The 11,686-nt window shown below is 45.7% G+C and overlaps 1 pseudogene; it reads right to left on the bottom strand.

Annotated features, from left to right (window-relative positions):
* Positions 1 to 6,685: 6,685 nt before the first annotated feature.
* LOC119309175 lies at positions 6,686 to 7,123 on the bottom strand (annotated as a pseudogene).
* Between the last annotated feature and the right edge of the window lie 4,563 nt (positions 7,124 to 11,686).

The following is an 11,686-nucleotide window of genomic DNA, read 5'->3' as shown; positions in this document are numbered from 1 at the left end:
ATATTAGAATATCATCTGCATTACAAAGATAATCTCACAACTATTTATGTTTTCATGGTTCTCAGATATTATACGCAATTACAGTGAATATCAGAATCCGCGCATCAGAAGAATATTGTGGAACACTGCAATGACTTACAAAATTGGCACCAAGGTATTGAGTGCCATTTTGGAAGCAATGAAACTCGTACGCTCCCCACCTGTTGATTCTTATTCAGAATATCATTCTAATGACTATTCTAACCTCGAGGAGTCAAAGGCAGATGGCCTGTCCTGTTCACCCATCAAGGTGCCTGTTCTAATTTGGCAAGGTTTTATTGATTGCGCGTATCTTGCATATGTTGTCTTGCATTTCTTCTACTTTGTTGCACCACCATCTGCTTAGTTTACTCATCATATAACTCGAGATGCTATGCCCATCCATTATCAATAGATATTCCATCTGTCGTCATACCATGTTTTTCCACTCAAATGATGTTTTTGTGCATCAGACATCAAAAAGGAAGAGGGTGATTGCCGAACCTGAAGGAGCACCAGCAAAGTCCTTGAAAAACGTGGTGGTGCCGGAGAAATCAGACAACGCCCCACTTATATTGGCTGTACAACCAGTGACACAAAACATAGGACCGACTCCAGCAGACTGTACCCATACTTCATTGGCCACACCACTAGCCCCACCACACAGGACCTACAATCCAGCAAAAGGTATACCGATTTCATTTGCCATAGCACCAGCCGTACCATAGAAAAATCCCACTCCAGCAAAAAGTATAGCAAGTCCACCGGCCGAAGACCTATCCCAACTGCAGAGATGGCCAATTCCTGCAGATTGGAACCCCATTTCATTTATTCCCAGTTTAAAAGACAATGCTTTCAATGTTGTTAGGGACTACGTGCATATATTCCCATCATGGGAAGATTATAGTGAAGACAAACACCATTTTCACATCTTCATGTCCAACTTACGTGTAAGTGCTATTATTCATGGTTATTATTTTCCTGTTTTCTGCTGATCGAACACATCAATGATTTACATTGCATTGTTGTAACTAGGTGAGGGTCAATCTGGATAGTCATGACGAGCAAAGCTTGCTTGTGCTTTTCAAGGAAGCATTGCAGCAGTATCGGTGTTACCTAAGGAAATCACACTTTGATGGCAAGTCTATAAACGAATTTCCGGTGAAGTCTCCTGTGCTAAATTTAGAAGACATTGAATGGAAAAACCTTGTTATGCACTGGTCTCGTTCCCAGGATGAGGTACTGTCTATGAAATCACATGACAATTTGAACTTCTACTTTTCCGCATGTGCCTTACGGATCTTTTTTGCAGGAAATCAGCTCGAAGAAGAATTCCGGTTTGAAAAGAACGACATGATATCGCAAATATGCTGTCCGCTGCTTTGCTCTTGTTAGTACATGTTGTCCTGTATCACTGTACTTGCATACATACCTGGTTCATTATGTGACAGCAGTATGCATGATAGCTCGCTTATCAATTGTTCGCTCCAAATTATCTGATCTGTATGAATGGTTACATTAGTGTAGAATATATCCAATGCCAATGAATTTTTTTAGCTCTGCATTGTTCTTGTAAGTACATGTTGTCCTTTATCAGTGTACTTATATTGACAGGTAGTTGTTCATGTACCATCACTCTGCAGCTTATTTTCCTTTGCCCTCCATTTTCTACACATCAGATCTATATTTACTCTTACCATAAGGTTGGTACTGAAGAAGTTTAGTTGTGCATTGCTCTTGGCTGTGCCTTTTGCCTGTATCGCTGCACATACATTTATAGCTACTTGGTTATGTAGCATCACTCTTCATCTTATCTTAAATATTCTCAAATTTTTTTCATATATTATCACATCTATATTTACTCTTAACAAAATGTAGAATAAAGGCAATGCTTATGAAGAACATTCTGTGCTAAACTTCTTGAATTGCCCCCCCCCCCATCAGCATGGACAAGGGCTTTATAGAGCCTGTCTTCACCAGTAATGTAAGTTTGTCCTTCTCAAGCCTTCAAACTTTGTTGTGTATATCTGGTTAGGCATGACTGCAGCAGCTGTTTATTTTTGGTGTTTGCATCAAATTGCATGTTTAAAGTTTATTATGTAGTTCATAAACAAAAGTTTGTCCTTCTCAATTTAAGTTTTCAGTTGTACAACCAAGTTCCTTCTTCATACCATGTAAATTAAACTATACAGAGCAAGTGATCTTCTTTTGCACTGCATGTATGCTTCTGTTCTTCATCCGTAATCCAGTGATGTGGTGAACCTACCCACTACAACACAATGTCATATTCTGCAATGTCTTAACTATGAACAATGTCATATCATTCTACTATTATTTAAACCGCCTTTTTATTTGCCAATCTGAAATGGGATAAATTGACAGCACACTAACCATTGATACTTATGAGTTCTTGATCTGTAATCCAGTGGTGTCGTGAAGCTGCCAACTCCTTCACAATGTCAATTCCTGCCATGTCTTGACCTGAACAATACCATATTGTGTTAATGCAATTTTAAACTGTGTCACTTTATTCGTCAGTAAGAAATGTGATAAATTGTCAGCACTGATACTTTTATGTGCAAAACCTGTCATCTGTCTGCTTGTTTATCTTTCAGAGTGAGGAAGATATAAGTGTTAAACAAGCGCAGTCTCATCATCTTGCTCAGCTGCTTGCGCTGCAGCTCCCCAGCAGGGCTAACCTTTCTTGAACTCTATTGAAGTGCTGTCGATTTTGTATATTATTTTGTCGGCGTGTTTATTTGCACTTGTGGCGATCTTTGATGCCCAGTGTATGTAATCTGCTATCTGCTTGTGCTTTATTATCATAATGGCGAACTTTGATGCCCAGTGGATGTAATATGCCGTAATTTCTTTATTGTATAGTCTAGGTTTTTTCTTATTCACGATGCTGCAGTTATTTTACTATATATATATATATATATATATATATATATATATATATATATATATATATATATATATATATATCCTGTCTTCGCAGTAAACCGGCCAAACCGTAAAATTGTGGTACATAATCGGGCCGTCATGCAATCGTGATGTATGATCTGCATCATGGGCCCCGTCAAACTGGCCCACTAGTAGATTCGGGCCTTTAATAGGCCGAGTAACCCCCGGCCCTCTTTTCGCAAGAAAACTCAATGGGCTTTTAGGAGGTTGAGAAGTAGGGTGGGCCTAAAACATGCCGAATAGCTCACGGGCCGGCGGCAGCCCGAAATGGACCCCGACCCATGATTGTGTGAATCAATTCACGGGCTTTTAACAGGCCAAAGTTGTCTCGGTCCTTGTTTGGCCCAATCAGATATCGGCTGCGAGCAGGCTGGATGCAAACCGGGTCGTAGTTAGGCCCAACTATATGACGGGCTTTTAACAGGCCGAAATTAATATAGGGCCGAAATGTTAAATGGGCCCTTAACAGGCCGAAACTAATATTAGGCCGAATTACTAAATGGGCCTTTATCAAGTGGGCCCAAAAGCATAGTGTCCAGTCAACGGGCTGAATCTGATATGGGCCATAATTGAGCCCAAAGCCTCTTAAAGGGCCGGACCTGATCTGGGCCGTGATTTGGCCCAGAAAGTGGGAGGCTTTTAACGGGCCGGATCTTATATGGGCCATTACTAGGCCCCGGGACGTGGCAGGCCATTAATGGACCGGATCAATTATGGGCCGGCATTTGGCCGAAAACATGGCAGCCAGTTAATGGGCCGGCCTACTAGGGTCCTCAAAATCTTGTGGGCCTACAGCTGGGCCGGTCCATTAATGTCGGCGAAATCTCGTGGGCCTTTAGCTGGGCGGCCCATTATGATCCACAAGAATTTTGTGGGCCTTTACCTGTGCCGGCCCATTATGGCACACAAAAATCTTGTGGGCCTTTACCTGGGCCGGCCTATTATGGCCCGTGAAATCTTGTGGGCCTTTAGCTGGGCCAGCCCATTATAGTCCGCAAAATCTCGTGGGCCTTTAACTGGGCCGGCCCATTATGGGCCGCCAAATCTTGTGGGCCTTTAGTTGGGCCGACCCATTTAAACTTGATTGGCCATGCCACGTGTCAATGTATCATAGGCGCCTTCTGTCCAATGAGTGGATGACATCTATCCCAACGATGAGCCGACACATGTTTCCTCCAGCCAATGATGATTTTACACGTGGAAAATCCCCATTGGTCGGGGCTGTTAATGGGTTATCGGATCCAAAACCCGACCCGATAGCTTAACGACGTTCCGTTATGGTGGATGCCACGTGTCGGTCACCCTTGACAAAAGCACTTCTGTGACGCACGATTTATCGTCATGGAAGTGGACACTTCCGTGATGATAATTTTGGTAATGTCATCAAACACTTCTACGACAGCACATGTATGACTATCTTGATTCTGTCATAAATTTGTCATGGATGTACATGCATGACAAAAAACGCGACCTACTATGACAAACACGTATCATCACGAAAGTGTATTTTTTTGTAGTGATTCCTGGGTTTCGATGAGCAATGGCTGCCAACATCTTGGGCAGAATGTTATATGCGGCCTCATAATCACCATGCAACATCCTAACAGCATTTGCCTTCGCCATCCATGCCTTCCCATACTTGACCGGGTATCCGAATAATTTCTCAATCGAAGACATGATAAACTTGACCTTCACGGTTGGATCATGTGCTATTTGATTCAACAATTTGTATCCTAGATACTAAGACGTGAGTTAATGGTGTCCTTGGCTTCGGTCCGCCTTGTCCGGGGGTACGCACATGTGAGTGCCAACATGACTCTTCAACACCCATTGCCCGGTTTCTTTGATTTTTCTACCGCGGACCATCCATTTGCAGCCTTCTTGGTCACATTTGACTGTGTACCGAACTTTTTGATTTGAATGAGCAACAACAAACGGCCTATGGTTCCTAATGGCATAGTCGCACAACCATATCTTGAACTCTACCAAAGAACCAAACTTGATGCCTTTCTTCAAATGTGCATTCTCATCCTCATTTTCTGGCCGAGGATCACTGAATTTGGGGCACGGTGTTGGCTCAGACAATCCGAATCTTAGCCCACCGTCAACAACGGCATTGTCCGCAAGACTCACATCCCTAAACAACGGTAGCCCTCTCTCCTTTCCGGCCACCTTCTTGTAGATTTCATTTTATTGCACAGTCAACCCATCCTCATCCAATTCATCCTTCGGACCCTCGTCATCCGACTTATACCCTCACATACTATTATAAGGGAGGGTACGGTCCATATCTTGTTGCCGCACAATGACATCCAAGTTACCAATTAGATTGTAATGGATCTCTTCATTCTCCGCGTAAGCATCCTCTTGAGCAACAATAGCATCATCATCACCATGATCACTAGCATCTTATTCAACATGAGGAATAACATCATGACAGAGTACTATGGCGCTAGCGTTGATATGATCTTCATTAGGTTGGCTACTTGGTGGTTGGCTAGAACAATTGGGGATGTACACCTCGACACTATCATCATGTATTGGGGAGAATGCATTGCGGTTGAGATCAATTTGCAAAGGAGGAGGAGGATCAACCTTTGTGGCAAAGATCTCAAGAGACTTGTCTTATGATGCGTCTACTTTTTCCTTGTACACATTCCAATGCAATTGGGAGGTGATGGGCATACTCTTTAATTGGGACTTTACTCCCAATCCAACGTCATACCTCCCAATAATCTTAACCTCGGCATTTGGGTCATTCCAATGTAACACGCTTCTCACTTTAACTACAAGATCATCAAAGCTTGGACTTGTGTCAAAAACCATAGCCTCTTCCCCTTCATCGTCATTTCCAAGCATAAATGTCATCCTGTCCAAATAATGAACATTTACGAGCTTATGCATCTAAGAAATTGGAAACAATATAACCAATCCATATATGTCATCCAACCAACTCAAATGGACAAATTGGACAAGTAACTACTATTCATACTCAAGTTAACCTAACCACTAACCCTAACCCTAACCATAACCCCCAACATAACAACTATAACCCTAAACCCCAACATAACCACCATAACCCTAATCCTAACCCTAACACTAACACTAGCACTAACACTAGCCATAAATGCATCATAAATGCAACACAAATGCATCATAAATGTGTCATAAATGCACACAACAAGATCAACACCTAGGGTTTGCAATAAATTGACCAAATCCACACAAAACAAAGATCTCAACCAATCAAAAGGAGGGGAAATGGGGGAGGTACCTTGGGTGATGAAAATGCTCCGGATCCACCGGTGAAATCTCAAGCAAATGGAGGGGATCTAGGGGGTTTGTGAGGGGAAGAGAGGGGGGAGAGGGGCTGAGCACGGGGAAGAAGGTGAGTGGGGAAGAAGAGTGGTGGTGGGGCCCACAAACCAGCCCCTCCCCACCTTATCCACCACACAGGACCCTGCCGCCAGAGGGGGTGGCGGTAGGCTTTAGTACCCTACCTCCATGGTCCCTGACGGCAGGCCCTTTTCCATGTCAGCACGGGCAAACGGCCGTCAGTCGCCGTCCAGGGGCCTACCGCCAGGGCCCATGGCGGTAGGTTGTGCAATCCTACTGCCATAGCCCCTGGCGGTAGGCAAAAGGGTCAGATCCCGAAATATTTCCAGAGGGGGTCAGATCCTGAAATTGTTAGCAAAAAGGGTCAAAACACGAAATTTTGCCACAGGGAGCGGATGTTGGCCTCGTCCATGCAGCAGACATGCTGCTCCACCCAGGTCCCGGGCACCAGGTCTAGCTCCAGGAAGCCCCTCTGCTTGCTCCTGTACATCAGACTGCGCGCACGCAGGTGTACGCGGCCTCCCAATCATCAAACCGTTCTTGTTGGCCCAGAGGCTGAAGACTCGAAGGGGTAATGGAGGAGGCGCACCTGTTGACGAGGCGGCGACGGCTCTCGTTGTTGGAGAGGTCGATGGCGGTGTCGGTGGTGTTCTGCTGGGTGGAGGCGGCTGGAGGCCGCGGGGAGGATCGCGCGCGAGGAAGCTGGAGAGGGGAGGGTGTGGCGGAGCTGGAGCACCCGACGGAGGAGCATGGCCGGCGAGGAACTGGCGGGCGTGGGTGGTGGCGGCGGGCAGGAGATCATGGGAGAGAGGAGGTCGACAAAGGGGTGGGGGTGAGGTCGTGAGAGTTTTTTTTTGAGGAATTCACGAGAGAGTTCGGTGGTGCGAGTGGATCGGGGTAGTAGTAGCGTGGTGTGTCTCACCTGCGTTATAGCTTTTCACTTAGTAATAGTGCAAGTTTTACGACGTGCGCTACTACTACGTCCCATCCATGGAAGATATTTACTATAATAGCGTGTTCAAAAGAAACCAACACTACTGGTAAGCCATACCAGTAGCGCGCTTTGTATCAAGCGCTACTGGTAATTACCAGTAGCGTGGGGGCCCAAATAAACGCTACTGGTAAACTTCTATGTATAAGCATTTTCCTAGTAGTGCATGCAAAAGGAAGTAGAACCTACGTACTACGTCGATCCTGGCGACTCATCGGAGATCAGATGATCTCCGTGCCCGGCTCCGGCAGCATGGGGGACGGCTGCAGCTCCGGCTCCTCTGGCGCCTCCAGCTGCTCCGCCGCCTCTATCTCTGCGTCGAGTTCGACGAAAAGCGCGTCGGACTCCGTCTGCTCCCGCCGAAGGAACGTCCGATTGGCCTCCACATATACCACATTCTGGATGGACTCCAGGATGGCCTGCTGCTCCGCCATCTCCTCTGACTAGGCGACGGCAAACTTCGCCTCCGCCTGCTCCATGTTGAAGCCCGACAGCTGCTGCTCCCGCTGCCCCACCTCCTGCTGCTCCGCCTCCTACATCTCCATCAGAGCCATCTCCTCCTCCTCTTCTCCCGGCAGCCTGGCAGCGATGCGGGCGGCGCGCGCGGCTTGCCTCGCCCGGATCTCCTGCTAGATCTCGTAGCAGCGCTCCGGCATCAGCATATGGCGTAGTAGGTGATCTTGCTCCGGACCATGGCGGAGTGCTGGAGTCGGAGCGCCTGCCACGACGGTCTGACGACGGTGTTCCACACGGAAACGCCCGAAAACCCGACGGTCCCATATTTGGGCTGGATATGGAGGGTGCTGGTCAGCCTGGGCGTTTGAGGCTGTTTGAGGCGCCCATCTGGGTTAAAAAAAACGTGACCGGACAGTGACCAGGCGACCCGTCCGGACGTACGAGGCGGGTTTGAGAGGCCCGGCTGTACTAAGCACAACACAACTAATATCGGCTCAAGTTGAAACACATTTTCCATTTTATTTCTTATACTCCCTCCATTCCCTTATATAAGGCCACAAACTCATATTACAGGTATCAAGATAAAATTTAATGATTTCTTTGCAAGTCAACTTTTCTTTTTGTTAATCGGGATCATTAACACACCACAAGCATGCAACGAATGAATGAGAAGGAAGTGACTAAGTGTCATTATGACTACATGCATGTAAGTATTAAAAAGTTGCTAGTACGAGAAAACATCATTAATTTTTGCCTCGATTACTGTTGGTGGCCTTATATTGATGCAAAATGTATTTTTGATAGTAGCCTTGTATAAGGGAATGGAGGGAGTACTAACGTTGTGGCAAAGCAAGTGAGAATGTGAAATCTTCCTCTCTACAATTAGCTTCTTGCTTTGGTCCCCTTTCATCCATGAAATAGAAGGGAAGAGAAGGTAATGGAATGGAATCTCAGAATGTGACGGATGGATCGATCGATCGTTGTTTGGAGCGCGCAATCCACGCGTGCGTGCCCCTTGGAGCTCTTTCCGCCAAAAGCCACGGTTCCTGCAAAGGGTGGCAGCATCATGCATTATCTTGACGTGCAGGCCCATCAACAAATGGACTCCACCACTACTTATCCATGCACGACCCATCCACGGGGGAGAGAGAGACATTTTAGCTTGCTAGCTACTCCTCTACAGGAGGATTTGGGGCTATCATCATCCATCAACACCCAACAATTCGATGTAAGTATGACTGTGTAGTGTGTACCAATAATATAATATTCCCCCAAAAAAGTGTACCAATAATGTAAGTAGTATTTCGTTGTGCTGCTGTATGGTTTAGCGTGTTTGGAATTGGATGCGAGGTCATTATTATTTGACTAACACGAGATCTACGTGCTGATCCTTTGACATTGATAAATCGGACGGGGCCGCTCATGGTGCCGAACCTTTTGGAACTTGGTCAACTGCAGGAGATGTATTTTTAACGCAATCAAGAAGGCCTAACTCCATTGGACAAACACTTAGAATGATCGCTCATACAATGGCCTGAACTCGGTAATAGTGGCCATGAATTGAGCTAAAACAATTGAAAACGGCCGCCCCAACAATGTCCACTATCATAGACAAAAAAAAAACAATTGACACTGTCTAGGATTTAAGCCTGTCATCACTATTGATTCGTGCACAAATCTTGCATTAGATATGATGCTCGGTAGTACCACATGACTGCCCTATGGAGCATGCAGTAGTGCAGGTGCACCGACGGAACCTCTCAAGATTCGTTGGCGCGACAAGCTGTCGATCGACGAGATAAGCTGCTGTACCTGTAATAGTACTACTACCGAAGCAAGGAATCCAGATCCAGGGCATCTGATCGGAAGTCCCATGCTTGCGTCCAAAGGGACGTGGGGGCACCACCAGAATCTCCAAGGATCCAAACCTAATCATGCTCATGCCCACCCACCCTTGGGGTTAACGAGGGAATAGTAAGCCGGTGCATGCGTGCGTGTCTCTTACTCACTCTGCTTAGTCTGCCCTTTCGTGCCGCCAAAAGTCCAACGCAGAAATTATGTTTTCTGCATATGATAATAGGATTTACGTTATCTCAGCTTATCTCTTTGGCGGAGTCCGGAATTAGGTGAGGATGCACGACTGTGCTTATCTCCCTGTCTGGCTTCAAGTTCAGATAGACTCAACATTGTTTTTTTTAATCTATTGCCGTATCATGTTTTCTTTTTGCCTTTTTAATGTTTTTTTTGAAAAACATGGTATGGGCGCTCACATAACTCCATATGTCTTATGAGTCAATAGAAGCACGTTTCATCATAGAGGAGAAAAAGATGGAAGCAATTGGGGTGCAACAATCTGAATCAAAACCATGTCTGCTTGGGCAAAAAGGGTGCATGAATCTCTAGCAAAATGAGCTCTATGACAGAAAACCCGGATAAACTTCTCCCCGCAAGCAAACCTAGCAATGAGCCGATCAGTGCACCGTCTGTGACTTCACGTTGCTTCAACCAGAGGGTCATTGCACGGCAAATTCAAGTTGATACGCAATATACTTTGGACCTGTTTAACGTTAGCTAAATCAATCTGAAAAAAGAACTAGTGTTGGCACCAAACGGAGTACCTGCACATATGTGGTAGGAAGTGGAGTCTTTGTGGTGGTTCACCCTCGTCTTCCAGCCAACAAAGAGAGGAATCTTTGTAGCTCGAGAAATGTGACGCTAGCTTGTCTCTATGTTTCTAGAGAGAGTGAGAGAGAGAGCGTGAGGAGACGACATAATCTCTCTCTTCGCCGTGCCCTCTCAGCAATGGCAGCAACAATATACCCGTCGATATCTCTCTCCCTCTTTCTCTCGGCTGGCCCACTCATACAAGGAATCCTTATCCTTTTGCCAACAGCTTCTCCGCGTCTTTAAACAGCCAAGACCACCCAATCCACCCTCGTGCTTGATTATGGGGTCTTGCTTGGAGGTGCATTCTGATCCATTCAAAATGCACATCTTGTTCATCGACATAATTAAAGCAACGAGTTTCCTCTGATACACACACAAATTTGCAAATGGAAGTGTTGTACACACGACATGCTCCTGCACGATTTGCGGCTGATGCGGTTACAAGCCATCCAGGTTTAAAAAATGAGGTAATCTAACGGTGTACTTAGCCTGTCGTGTGTGCATCGTGCATGGATTCATCGTGTGCATAGCGGTGTTCATTTGCAAATTACAGGATACTAGCATCCGGAGTAGGCACTTAAGAAGTTACCAGAGCTACGGGCGAGCCTTGGGCTTACAACCAGGTGCCGTCGAGGCATAGAAACGCGCTGCTAGCCATCTGATCGGTCATATCACATACAAATTTGATGAAATTGTTTAGATTTTGTATTTTTAACAACAAGATCACTAACTAACCGAAGATAACAAGTTCTACTCGGACGAAAAGATCTTTTTAGAAACACAATACAACACAGGCACTCACAAACATGTACATATGGCTGGTCTTAAAGTTGACGAAGTCATCACCGACGCCTCACAATTGACGGGAACATTGCCTCTCACTGAAAGAATATTTTGCCTTTATTAGACCGCAAAGCGTCAAACCTAGAATTTTATTCCTCCGCATAGCACTGTCCTCCTAACCATCCAATCATAGTTTGGTTCTCTGATCATACGATAAAATATATTAACTCACATTGCACCATTTTAGCATTGCATGCGGCTACCCGGATTGGCGGAGCTCTACCTCCCCATCTTGTTGTTTGTCGAACGTTGCAGCGGCAGCAACGAGATTCGCCCCTAGTGTTGTGTTCTGCACAAAAGTCCCTAGTGTATGCTCGCGGCGGCGGTTGATGGCACATCACATCAATAGAGTTGCGATGGCCGGTCCTCCTACACTGTTCTCCTTAACTGTGTCGCAGTTGTCGTTGG

Source organism: Triticum dicoccoides, chromosome 5B (assembly GCF_002162155.2).
Source record: "Triticum dicoccoides isolate Atlit2015 ecotype Zavitan chromosome 5B, WEW_v2.0, whole genome shotgun sequence".
NCBI classification, from domain to species: domain Eukaryota; kingdom Viridiplantae; phylum Streptophyta; class Magnoliopsida; order Poales; family Poaceae; genus Triticum; species Triticum dicoccoides.
This window is presented reverse-complemented; position numbering and strand designations above follow the sequence as displayed.